The sequence below is a fragment of the Cucumis sativus genome, chromosome 3 (genome assembly GCF_000004075.3).
Source record: "Cucumis sativus cultivar 9930 chromosome 3, Cucumber_9930_V3, whole genome shotgun sequence".
Taxonomy (NCBI): domain Eukaryota; kingdom Viridiplantae; phylum Streptophyta; class Magnoliopsida; order Cucurbitales; family Cucurbitaceae; genus Cucumis; species Cucumis sativus.
Window position 1 is genome coordinate 25104096 of NC_026657.2, and position 12784 is coordinate 25116879.

General features: G+C 33.2%; 1 long non-coding RNA gene across 2 annotated transcripts; it reads left to right on the forward strand.

Moving 5' to 3' along the window:
- Positions 1-9830: 9830 nt before the first annotated feature.
- LOC116402587 lies at positions 9831-11496 on the forward strand. Of its 2 annotated transcripts, none has more exons than XR_004215036.1 (4): positions 9831-10017; positions 10121-10213; positions 10460-10586; positions 11249-11496. It is a non-coding gene; the product is annotated as an uncharacterized LOC116402587 (long non-coding RNA). The 2 variants fall into 2 exon arrangements; XR_004215037.1 differs by having other exon boundaries at positions 10124-10213.
- Positions 11497-12784: the final 1288 nt, after the last annotated feature.

The following is a 12784-nucleotide window of genomic DNA, read 5'->3' on the forward strand; positions in this document are numbered from 1 at the left end:
CTGTCTAACAAGATCAAAACTTATAAAATTAGCTTCTTCTTTTTTTTTTTTTTACTATTTTAGATCTGTGCTTCATTTCTATCTTATGCAATTTTTCTTTTCTTTTTGATTGTCTTTTTCTATTTTTCTGTAAATTTTTTTATATTTTTTAAATTGTTATCTGATTTAACAATCGTGTACTAAATATAAAATATATATTTTTCTTATTGTTATTTGGTTGTTTGAGATCTTGAAAAAAAATTGTTGGATAATGGTATACGACATCATTTAGATTTGGTTATCGTGTACAAAAAAAAAATCAAATATAAACAATTCTGTACAAAAAAAAACAAAATCCAAACAATCGTAAACCAAAGAATCTAAAAACAAAATACAAAATCTAAACGATCATATACAAAATCTAAACGATCATGTACCAAATCTAAACGATCATATACCAAAAAATAGTTAAATCTAAACGATTGTGTATCAAAGAATAGCTAAACGATCGTGTAATAAAGAAATCTTGAAAAAAAAAAACCATTTAGATTTTGTTACCAAATCTAACAATACATTACGCGCGAGTGCCAAATTAATCATACGTTGACGGAGACATTTTTAGTATTTTTCATTATGAACTTGTGAGTTTTTTCCATTTTCAAAATTATTCTATATATTGTAAATATTTTGTCATTTTGTTATATTTTTAAAACAAGCCCTTACAATTACATGTGTTTTAAATAATAATAAAAACAAACTTTTATATTTTACAGAAAAAAGTATCACTTAAAACACAAAATTCATTACATTTAATAGCAAGTATTTTATCATTTTTTTTTCTATTTTTGACCAACTATATGGTTTTGATAATATATTTGTGTTTTTCAGTAGTTATGCATTAAATAAGATTTCAAATATACACTATCATTGATTAATCTTTCAATTTATGTTAGGTTAAGAAATTATGACTGACACAAATTTGAGATATAATGACACATAAAATCAAGAAAAAAAAAACATGAATTAAAGTGTCATTAAAAATATATATATATATATAAAAATTGTACAATTTCTAGGTCATTAATTAATACGTAAATTTACATGTAATAAAAAAGTCCCAAATATTTTCATTAAAAAACCCTAATCCCAATATTTTCATTATTTTTTAATCATTATTCAATATCCATTCCAAAATTCGTGTGGCTATCTTTTCCAATATTTTTTCCATTCTTGTCTATGTTTATGATAGCTTGTTGTAAGTTCTCTATTTATTCAATTTTTTCTATCCATAAAAAATTTCCATTATATTTAAAATATTTTAATTTAACAAAACAAAAGTTGAGTTTGTAACATTTTAAATTTTAAATTCAAATTTTAAACAAAATAAAATATAAAATCATTGTTTCAAAATTGGTTGGATACTAATCCAACAGTCTACAAAGGTAATCTAATCAGCATACCAAATAAACTTTTAATAACTCAATTTTTAAATTTTTTTTTAATATCTCAAATAAATCACATCATGATTATTAATCACCTTACTCATATGAGCAATAAGTCAAACTCAATTTTTGTTGTTGTACAACTCAAATTAAAGTCCTACTTTTTCTTTCCTTTTTGTCCTTGATGTCATGTGATTTTAAATTATTGTGCTTTGTAAAATTAAAACGGGAGAGAAATAAATAAAATTAGAACGTTATAGATCTAACTTTAAAATTTTTTGAATTATTTGAAGATATTGTTTTGTTTTGGTTAAAGAAAATTAAGAAGAACAATAGTGAATATTAAACTCATGATAAATCTAGAAATTATTAATCAATACCACATTATCAACTTCAATTTTTTTAAAACTTAAATCATATTACATGTAAAAATGAACTAGAGAAAAACAAGAAACTACACATTTAAAAAGTAGAAATCCTCATGTTGGATCTCTCTTTGATATTGAGTCCGCCAGATATGAAGAGTTCTTGCTATTTGGCACAAACGTAACCCTCTAGTGTCCAATGGTCAGGAAAATTCAAAGTTTAAATATCCTATTTATTAGGTGATGAATGTGTTGGAATGTTTTGAGAAAATTCAATACATCAAACTCCACTTCATGGGATTGAAGAAACTGTCCAATGGTCAGCCACTATCTATGACACTTTTAGGTTGAACACTAATGCAACTTTCTTGAGTAGTGATGCAAGTATTTATGCCATTGTTCTTGAACCAATTGGTGAAAGATCTTCTGGCTTTGGAGAGTCGCTTTATCATGACAGAATTTGTGGAGATTGTTGAGGCCAACGTTATGTTTAATGGTAATTCAAGAACCGTCGAGGCAAGCACTTTTCTAATCTAGGTCAAAACTAGTTTGAAATTTCACTACACTCTTTTGGTTGAAAAATGTCATCGACAATGAGATCCAAATTTTCGTGGATGTCATTCGAGCATTCCAATCTAGTGGATCTATCTTCCATGTCACACCCCATCCTGGAGCACCCTTCGCCAGGCCCGAGATGTGGCGTGAAGCCAACCTTTTTTTTAACAACACCAGATGACCCTCAACCTTTAACCTTTAAACTGAAAGCTGGCAAGCGGAAGCTGAAAGACGTAACTTAAATACAACTGAAAGCAACTCTTTTCAATATATAAACCTTACATAAGTTTTATATAGACCTTTACCAACCCATAAATACATGAAATAAACCCCTTTCTTCAACCAAAACTAACCTCAGTCTAACACAACATAAAGATCAAAACATACACAGATTCAAAACAACCAGACACATACAAAAGAAAACACAAAATCCTTCAACAAACAGATAGCGACGAGTCAAAACACCTCTTGCGTCCTTAAAATTCTAACCTTGCTCATTAGAGATTTCAGGAAAATTGTCCATCGTGCATCCATTAAGTGATCTCGGCCGAGATTGGCCCAAGATCTCCCAAGATGTGCTCTTTTCTCGTTCGGACAAGCATCAAGATCACTCCCGAGAACACTAATACTTCTTTTTTTTATTCCAATCCCAGCTAAACACAACCTTGAGATTACTCGAGATCCTAAACTCTTAAGCTTATGTCCTTCATCTCGACTGAACAAGCATCGAGATGTCCCCAAGAGCACTTAAGAGCATAAGGATTTGTTCTATGTTTTCCATCTCGTCTGAGATTGCTCAAAGCTGGCTCGAGATTTTCACTTCTGTCTTTTCTCTACCTTTTCTCTAGGCCAAACAGAACTAAGTATGAAAACCTTGTCCCAAAATTTGGGCTAAACTCTTACCTCAACTCAAATTAAACCTCAAGTTCTCCATCCTTCCTTAGTTTTTCTTCTTCCCACCTACTCTGACATACTTTAAAATGACACTTTTGAATCTCCTATTAACTTTAACTCCAAGTAACACTTATCCTTCCAAACTCTTTAAAAGACTTAAGTTTTTCTAAGATTCAAAGTTTACATTCCACTTGATGAACCATAAGTGCAATATTGTTGTTCATGTTTTAGTTACTCATGCTCGAAGATTTCATATTTATGTTGTGTGGTTTGAAGACCATCCTTATAGATGGACTCTGCTCTCTTGTCTAACTTTTTTTAGTCCTCCTGGTTCGTTAGTTTTGTCTTTTGCAATAAAAATAAAAATAAAAAAAATAAATATCCAACTGCTTCTTTTTCCTTTTCAATTCAACTATTGTAGAGTTTAGATTCAGCCATTGATAACTTGTAGAAATACAAGTTATTATAGCCTTTTAGCTAGAATAATGGGACTAAAATGCAAGAACAATGTATCAAAATGCGTAGATTATATTGTAAATGCATAAATATTTGGAAATACATTTTACATACATGGTATGCCTGCTTTACTCCGTTTTTAGTGTCTAAACATAGGATTAAAAACAAAAGAAGAGATTGGTGAATCGTAGAGGAACTCGTACAAAGACTAGCCAAGAAGACCATATTAGAATGCAAGAAGAGATTTGCTAGAAGACAAAAGTTGTTGATGGAGATGATTTGATCTGACAACAAAGGTAGCTTTCGACGCTAACTTGTTCAGAAGATTAGATTTCCTGCCTAAATTTGCCTATAAAAGAACTCCATCACCATAAAAGAAAATGATGCATGCATGAGCTGAAAAGATATGAATAGACCACTCACTCATCTGAAGAGGTGGGAAGATTCTTAGAGAGTTCGTGGGGAGTAACCTTTCCACCGTTTGTAAAGTTTCCTTCATCTTCTTCGGTCAGATTGTAATGTGAAAGCTTGTAGTCTGAGTGAAGAATATCCCATCCCCATCCCCCCTAACTTGTAATGCGCCATTTCTATTCTTTACATTTTATGATGTTCATATTGTATAGTGGCCGAAGGCCTACATTATTTAGTACAATGTGTACTTATATCTTTTTCAACTCATCCATGCCTTTGTTGTTCACTTGTCTTTGTGTTATTTGTAGTTTAAGTTTGTGATTAGTTTTTGACAAGAAGTCTTGCTTATAATTCTTATCGTGTTAGATGAGCTATGTTTATCACTTGACCAGTGTATATTGTCAACTACTCGAAAGGAAAAGTAGCAAGGATATAGCTAGCGCGCACAAGGAAGGCTTTGAAGACAAACCTCACCTTGGTGAAATAACTTTCATCATTTGTTTCCCGACAGGAGAACAAATGTGGACATTAGACACCAAGAGGTTGTTGCCCTTAAATGTGAAGCTTTATAAGTTTTATACGTAAAAACTTTTAGATATATTGCATTTAATTAAGCTTAGTCATTTGGATCCCAAAAGGAGACCTTAATCATAAACTATTTAAGCAAGTTGTATCATATCAAGGTTTTCATATAGTTTATTCTCATGATAGCACTAGACCTTCCTTTACCCCTTTTTTCATACAAGTTAGTTCATCCACCCTTCAACCACCCATATTAAATCATCTTACAAATTTTGTAGGTGTACATCAGTCTATATAGTTTTTCTCACATACTTTATAGTCTTTTATATCTTCTGATCGATAAGTAGATCTTAAAACTAAGCTTTGATATCAAGTCCATGTGTTGAACTCTAGATTATCTAGGAAAACCTATTGTTTCACTTACACTTGGACAAGCAATAGGAAAACTTGTACCACGATGTCTTATATATATGTGATGGAGGATATTGGAAGCATTTTGCATGCAATGATCATATCCGCACTCATGATGAAGAGATTTATGAATAGCATTTTGCATGCAATGATTCTGAATCAATGACACATCATGTGGATTAAACTTAAAAGCACATTACTAACATAGGCAACAACAATATTTCCCATGTCGTTGAACCTTTGTTGTCTAGAATTAAGAGCCATCACTAAGTTTGTGGAGTTTACCAACTAGGTCAAATTGTAGACATGGTTGAGTGAGATTAACTTATACAAACCCACAAACCAAATATACAAACAAACAAACTATAACCAAGAGAAATAGGTTGGGTTGCAAGGGATCGACTCTCAACAAGGTTGATCTCACTAGCATTGTGCAACATACTCCACCATAAGTTTGAAAAGCATCAAGCAAGTTTTTGGCATTGTTGTCGGGGAATTGATTTTTCAAAAACTACAATAGGGTTCAATTTTGGGCAAAACATTTAGTTATGGTGAATCACGTGTTTAGCCGAAGATCATGTGAATAGGTTCAACATACCAGAGTAATCTATGATTGCTTGAATTAGCCCCAAGGTCTAGTGTATCCTTCGGCATGTGACCTCAATGGATGTGTTTAATCATAAATGAAGTTGAGTACCTCACAACGCCTAAGTTCTTAAATTGCTTAATCTATTAAATTTAGAATCCATATGAAGGTGTCAAAGGGAGTGTCTACGTGTTTAGTTTAGTCAGAGGCTTATTGCGATAAGCAATCAAAATGTAGAGAGCCATGTAGTGAATGATCAAGGAAGTTCAAAAGAGGATAAGGCGGCTAGGAAGAATATGAGGAGCAACACGCAATGAGGCACAATCTTTTCCTGCAAGAGAACCTAAACGCAATGATGCATCTGTAACGTATAAACTCTCCTTATTTTATTCACCAGATTGCATCTATAATTTTGTATTCTTTCTTGTATATAGTTTATACTTGTGATTATTTCTATACTTTTACTTATCTTTAGTTTTAGTTTTAGCTTTTTTTTTCTTTTCAAGATGGGAAGCACGAGTTATCTCGCAAAACCATTAGGCTATTAAGTAAAGGATTTGTTCGATGAAGCCATCTGGTGACAAGGGTTTGTGCCAAGACTCATTAGGCGCATTTTTATCTTCTCACAAGATGTGGTTGAGCTTAGGGTTTTGTTCGAAATGATTAGGGCTTTAGGTGCCGAAAGGTTGTTGCCCTTAAATGTGAAGCTTTATAAGTTTTATAAGTGAACTTACTCATTTGGATCTCAAAAGGAGACCAAATGTGGCGTTGAATAACTCCGAAAGGACCACGTCTTAATCATAAACTAGTTAAACAAGTTGTATCGCACTATGACTTTATATAGCTTAATTTCCTGTTAGCACTGGACATTCCTTCGCCCCCTTCTTTAACACTGTTAGTTCACACTTTTACCATCTCAACCACCTTATTAAATTATTTTTACAGATTCCCTACGTGTATACAAGTAGGTACAACTTAATTCACATTCTTTCATACTGTATAGAATTCTTTTATACCGTCTAATTGAAAAGTAGATCCTAGAACTATGTTTTAACATCAATTCCTTGTGTTCAATTCTGGATCATCAAGGAAAACCTATTGTTTCGCTTACACTTGGACAAACAGTAGGAAAAATTGTACAGCGAGGACTTAGAAGTATGTGATCACTAGAAGAAAACTACCCTACAATGACAGTTATATATCTCAAAAAATGAATGGAAGAAAAAAAAACTGTCACGAAATATAAAATTTCGCGTTTTTGGCGGGAAAAGACGGAATTTTTCGGAAAACACTTTTCGTGACAGTTATTAACTGTCATAGAATGTTAGGGTTAAAAAAATTTTCTTTTTTCCTTTTCTTTTCTTTTTCCTTTTTCTTTCTTTTCCCTATTTCCTTCTTCCTCCCCGTGCGTCCTTCCCCTTCTCCCCAGCCGCAACCACCGCGCCTCTTCTCCTTCCTCCCGTACGCCGCGACGACTCCACCGTCTCCTTCTCCTTTCCTTCTCTTTTCTCTTTTCCTTCCGCCGTTCCCTTCCGTCTTTCTTTGCGCAGCAGCCCAGCCGCCCCATCCTTCCCCTTCTCTCCGTTCGCGAAGCAAAACCGCCACCGACCGACCTCCATTCCTCTTCTCCTTCCCGTTTGCAGCCCCGTCGCAAACCGTCGCCTCCATTCCTCATATGAAGAAACGCCGACGCGCGTCCTACATCGTCGGGAGTTCGTGTGCATTTTAAAATTAGGGTTATATCTCCCGGTTTTGCATCCTTTGAAACGCCGTCGGATTGCCCGGGAACGCTGACACTTGTTTTGGTGCGTCGGCGTTTCACTTCTCCAAATACAGATCTGGAAGAGAAGAGAGCGAACAGAGAAACGAAGTGACGAGAAGAAAGGAGAAGCGAGTGAGACGCCGCCAGCCAGTGTCCCCTCCGCCTTGGTCTCCCCTGCCGTCTTCCGGTAACTCAAGAAAAATACAGATTTGGTTGTTTGTTGAATGGTGTACATATTTCGTTGTTTCTTTTAGTGTTGCTTACATTTCAACAAGATTTAGAAGCCAAAAAAATATATTTGGATTGATTTTACTATAAGTTTCTTTTGGTTGGATGGTAATATAGCTCAATGAATTTGAATCTCTAATTTTTGTGTTACAAGTTTTTTTTTGTGTTACACGTTTAGTCAATTAATTGATATCAAAGGAGTAAAAGTAAATTTTAAAATCCTTTGAAGATCTCTATTTCATAGATCCGCCTCTATCTATCTCTTCTAATTTATTTAAGTTGGATTTAAATTCTGCTTTAAAATCTTAATTTGTTCTATTAAATCTTTGTGTTCTGTTGAACAAGTTTGGTATTTGTTATGTAGAGATTAGCAAGTATATATTTGTTATGTGGAAATTTGAATAAATTGATTTTGTTAATTACATGGAAATTTGCTAGTATATATATAGTTCAATAATTAAGACGTCGATTATAGTTGATGAAGTTTAATACGTACACATATTTGTTGAACGACCCAAAACAAATAACTTAAGATTAAGAGAAAAAAACAAAGATAGTAATATAGCTTAAACTTGATTGATGTATAAAAAGTATAAATATCGTTATCTTTCAAACGTTAAAATAGAACATTCAAAGTTGCATTGAGCCAAACTAATTTTGAAGTAGTTTCAAAACTTTGCTTGCATAAATTTGTGTATAGAAAGTGTTCTTTTTTTTTTTTTTTTCCAACTATGTATAGACACTTAGAAATATTGCTCTAATCCTTCTGTAATTTGTTCGATATAATGATTTCTTAATGAAAAAAATTAAATACTGTGTGGTCTATCTGTAAATCTTTACACGGTCTCTAGCTTTATATGGACACTTAGAATTTTGTTTTGAGTGAAGAAATAGAGAGATTGAAGTGTTTAGATGAGATGTTAGATATGCAAGTTCATGCTTAGATAGAGACTACAAAGTTTCCCTTTCTTTTTTTCTTTTTAATTTTGATTATTGAGAGTACTTCAAGTTTTTCATCAATAAGAGTACATATAGACTTGCATCGATCACCCCTCCCCTCCGCTCCGCCGGTAAGCTTCTCTTCCTTATCTCTTTCTCTCTCTCTCTCTCTATGAAGTTCTTCGTTGTCTCCATTGGATTGTTTCTTGATTTCAGTTTATCCCAATTTCATTGGATTGTTTCGCCGGTAAGATCTTATCCTCATTTCCAAAAGAGATGTCATGGCTAGTGCCGATTTCTTTGCAATCTTTAAAATTATTTTCTTTGTTTTCAAGAATTTGTGTAGGTTGGTGATGAAACATTTTGGTAGCATACAATGTGTTTGATGAAATGCCTCAATGAAGCATTTGGTTGATTTTTGATTGATTTTTGATTGATTTTTGTTCGTTCGAATTATGAAATCAAGGCCAAAGGAGATGTCATGGCTATGGGCTGAAGCTTTGAGAAAAAAAGAATGAAAAATGAAATGATGTGAGGTCTTAAACTTTGTACTTTGCCTTAAGTTGTGTCAAACTAGTCAATAAAGTAACTTAACTACCAATTTGCCTTAAGTGCCGGGTTGTTGGGATTTGTTTGCTGTAATTTGTCTAGGGTTATGTGTGTTTGTGATGTGTTGTTAGTGAGTATGTTGAATTTTGTGTTCGAGCTTCCAGATGTGAAGTATATAAAATGTTATTTGTAATTGTTTTAAACTTGAAACGCCTTTGATATTTGTTATTCTCTTGTGTCATACGATTATGTTTCAGGACATCTACTGATTAAAATCATGAGACCTCATGCATACGTGTATACGCATAGTTATTATATTTAAAAGTTATGATTTTGGTAATCATCATCATGGGTAAAGTTTCAGTAGTGGTTTACATGACACCAAGAGTTAAGATTAAGAGAGAAAACGAGTGAGTTGTACACTTATAGAATGGTATTACTTTGGTTTAAGGACTTGTGAATGATCTATATGTTTTCTTTGTAAAGTTTTAAGATTTAATTTTTTTTATTGCGTATTTTAATGATTTTGGTATCCCATATAAAGATTTATTTCTATTGAGTCTTTGAGTGTTTTCTGTATGTGCGTGAAGTAACAATCCTGTTTAGAACGTGTCTTTGAAGTTAAGTTGCTTCACTCCTCTCTTCATCCTTTACAGATTCCTTTAATCTATGTTTCTTAATTTAAGTGTAGTATTTCTGAAGGTGATATTCTCAAATGGCAAAGAAGAGGAAGCATAATGAGTCTTTGCCGACGGTATCAGTTAAGAAGGACGATGATGCTCCGGAGAGACCTAAGCGGACACTCATGGGCTGGAAAGACAAAAAAGTGACAAAAGAGAGTGAAGTTGGTTCTGATCATGCTGTTTTTCGAAATAAAGAAAAGGTTCTCATCACGTGTTCCCGTCGAATCAATTTTAGGTATGTAATATAATTGAAACAAGTTGTTGTAGTTATGTCTATACATGGTTAGGTAGTCTATACATGGTTAACTTATGTCTATACTCAGTAACCACATTGTAAGAAGGATAACAAGGTGGAGTTGAGGTCCAGCAAGGGTGCAACACTGAATGAGCTGGTTGAGCTCAAAGGTTGTTCTTCCAGCCTATTTTTCGAGGTTAGAACCTTTTCATTGCACTGTCGTAATCTGGAATTTTTAAGGTACAATGTTTTCTAATTTTTATTTTTAATTAGATATAGGATGATAACATTTTGGTTTTATTCTTGTGGTGTATAACTTATAAGGATGTTTTAACTATCCTTTTGCTTTTCATTATATTACTTTCCTATATGGCCTTCTCATCATGTTTGTACATTGCGATCATATTTTTCCACTCATTGATATTTTTTTCTCTAATTCCAGTGCAGAAAACATAAAGATCTTTATCTATGTATGACAAAGTGCCCTAGTGGGCCATCTGTGAAGTTTTTAGTTAATGCCATTTGTTTTCTCTATTGTTGATGACCATATCTGGTTCCGGAATTACCAGGTATGCTTTATTTATTTCCTACTTGCTACAGAATTTAATACTAACCATGATCATGCTTTATTTATAACCATCACTCTGTTAGCAACACCACCTGAGGAACAATGCGTGTTTTTAGTGAAGTACGTTAAGGTATATATGGATAAATGTCAGAAGTGTCGTTCTTAAGATATGAGGCATACAATCGTCATTAGGAAAGGAATTTGGCATGGCAAAAAATTAATTGATTTGAAGAGTTTGAGATTAAGCAGATTTTGGGGAATAGTTTTTAGGAGTCCTAGTTGGGGATCTTGCTATTTTTCTTTCTTATGTCAATGATTTCATTGTTTTTCTAGTTCACTGTATACATTTCCATATAATTGATTGTTATCCTTTAAACTTACATGTTCAATTTTCCATCAACTGTTGGTATGAGAACCCACTTTATGTATCGCCAAACCAGGTTAGATTGATTGTCCAACTTTTTGATCATTTGGGATTACACTTCTTCACACTATTATTTAATGATCGTTTGCCTAATGTAGTCCTCACGTGCTTCTTTTCATTTCATGGAATCAAGTGTTGAAGTTCTTGTTTGTGTTCTGTATTTTGTTGAGACATTGATTTAGTTACTCATTGACTGTACGTATGTGTTATGGATACTTATATTCATGTTGTCTTTGTAGGTTCAACTGGAGTCGACAACTTCATGAGTTTTCTTTCAAAGAACATTTCCAGAGACGAACATTCTCGGTTGGTCGTTTATGCTTCTGCAGAAAATCTTGTTAGATGTATTCTAATGCTATTTAAAATATTTTTTGATTAAGGGCTAGTATTTCGTACATGTGGATTATTGAAACTTGTATTAAGATGTACAAATATTATAAATCGTATTATAGTGTATATATATTAAAGTGTTGGCTATTTTTTTGTACATTGGTGTGAAACTTGTATAATTTCAAATTTGTCATTCTCAGCTACATTATTGTCATTCTAATGGTTCGTGTAATGGTGGAGTTGCAATATATTTGACTGGAAAAAATGTCGTCACTAGCAAAACAATGACATTTAATGTTATCGAAAAACTGTCACGATTGCACAATCGTTGACTGGAAAAAAATGTCGTCAATAACTAAACAATGACATTTTTACAAAAAAAAACTGTCGCGAAAAACATATTCATGACAATTAATACATGTCACGATAATAGAATTCGTGACAATTATTTAACTGTCGTTAATAAAGAAATGATGATAGTTATTGAATGTCATAAAATAGATTATGACAGTTATTGAATGTCGTTGAAGGTTGATTAACGACATTTATTTCATGTCATAAAATAACCTATTGCGACAGTTTTTGAAAACTGTCGTCGAAGGCCTTTCCATGACTCCCGCTTCTATGACTGAAAATAACTGTCGCGAAATCCGTTCGCGACAGTAAATAACTGTCGTCGTAGACCACTTTTGTACTAGTGGATGAGGATAGTGGAAGCAACTTTCATGTAGTGATCATGTCCACTCGCATGATGAAGAGATTCATGAGAAGCATTTTGCATACAATGATTCTGAATCAATGACACATCATGCATATACAATACACTGACATAGGCAACAACACTGTCTCTCAAGTTACATTATCTTTGTTGCTTAAAATTAGAAAAGTGTTCACAACGTTGTAGTATATCTTTTCACTAAGTCCATAATGTCAACCAGCTAGTGTAGGCACTGTTAAGTAGAATCGGCTCCAGAACACACGTTGATTGATAGAAATCATTTTCATCAAGCATGTTTTTGGGGTCATTGCTAAGGAATTGATTTTTTAAACACTAGAGTAGGTTTTACTTTGATTTTTTGGCAAAGCATTTTATCTTGTGAATCATGCATTCAGCTGAAGATCGCATGAAGAGGTTCAAGGTACTAGAATAATTTGTGATTGCTTGAACTAGCCCTAAAGAAAAGTGTATCTTTCGAAATGTGAATTCAATGGATGCATTTAGATGCAAATGATGTTGAGTATTTTAAAATGCCTAAGATCACAAGTGTTTAATCTATTAAGTTTAGAACCCATATGGTGGCATCAAAGAAAGTGTCCACGTGTTTGGCTCAATAAGAATTGTTTCTTAATTGACTACCCGAAAAGGATCGATAAAGATTATTTTAACATTGCAATGAATGATTGGGAGCATAAGCTTATCGTGATGAGCAATCCAGACGCAGAAG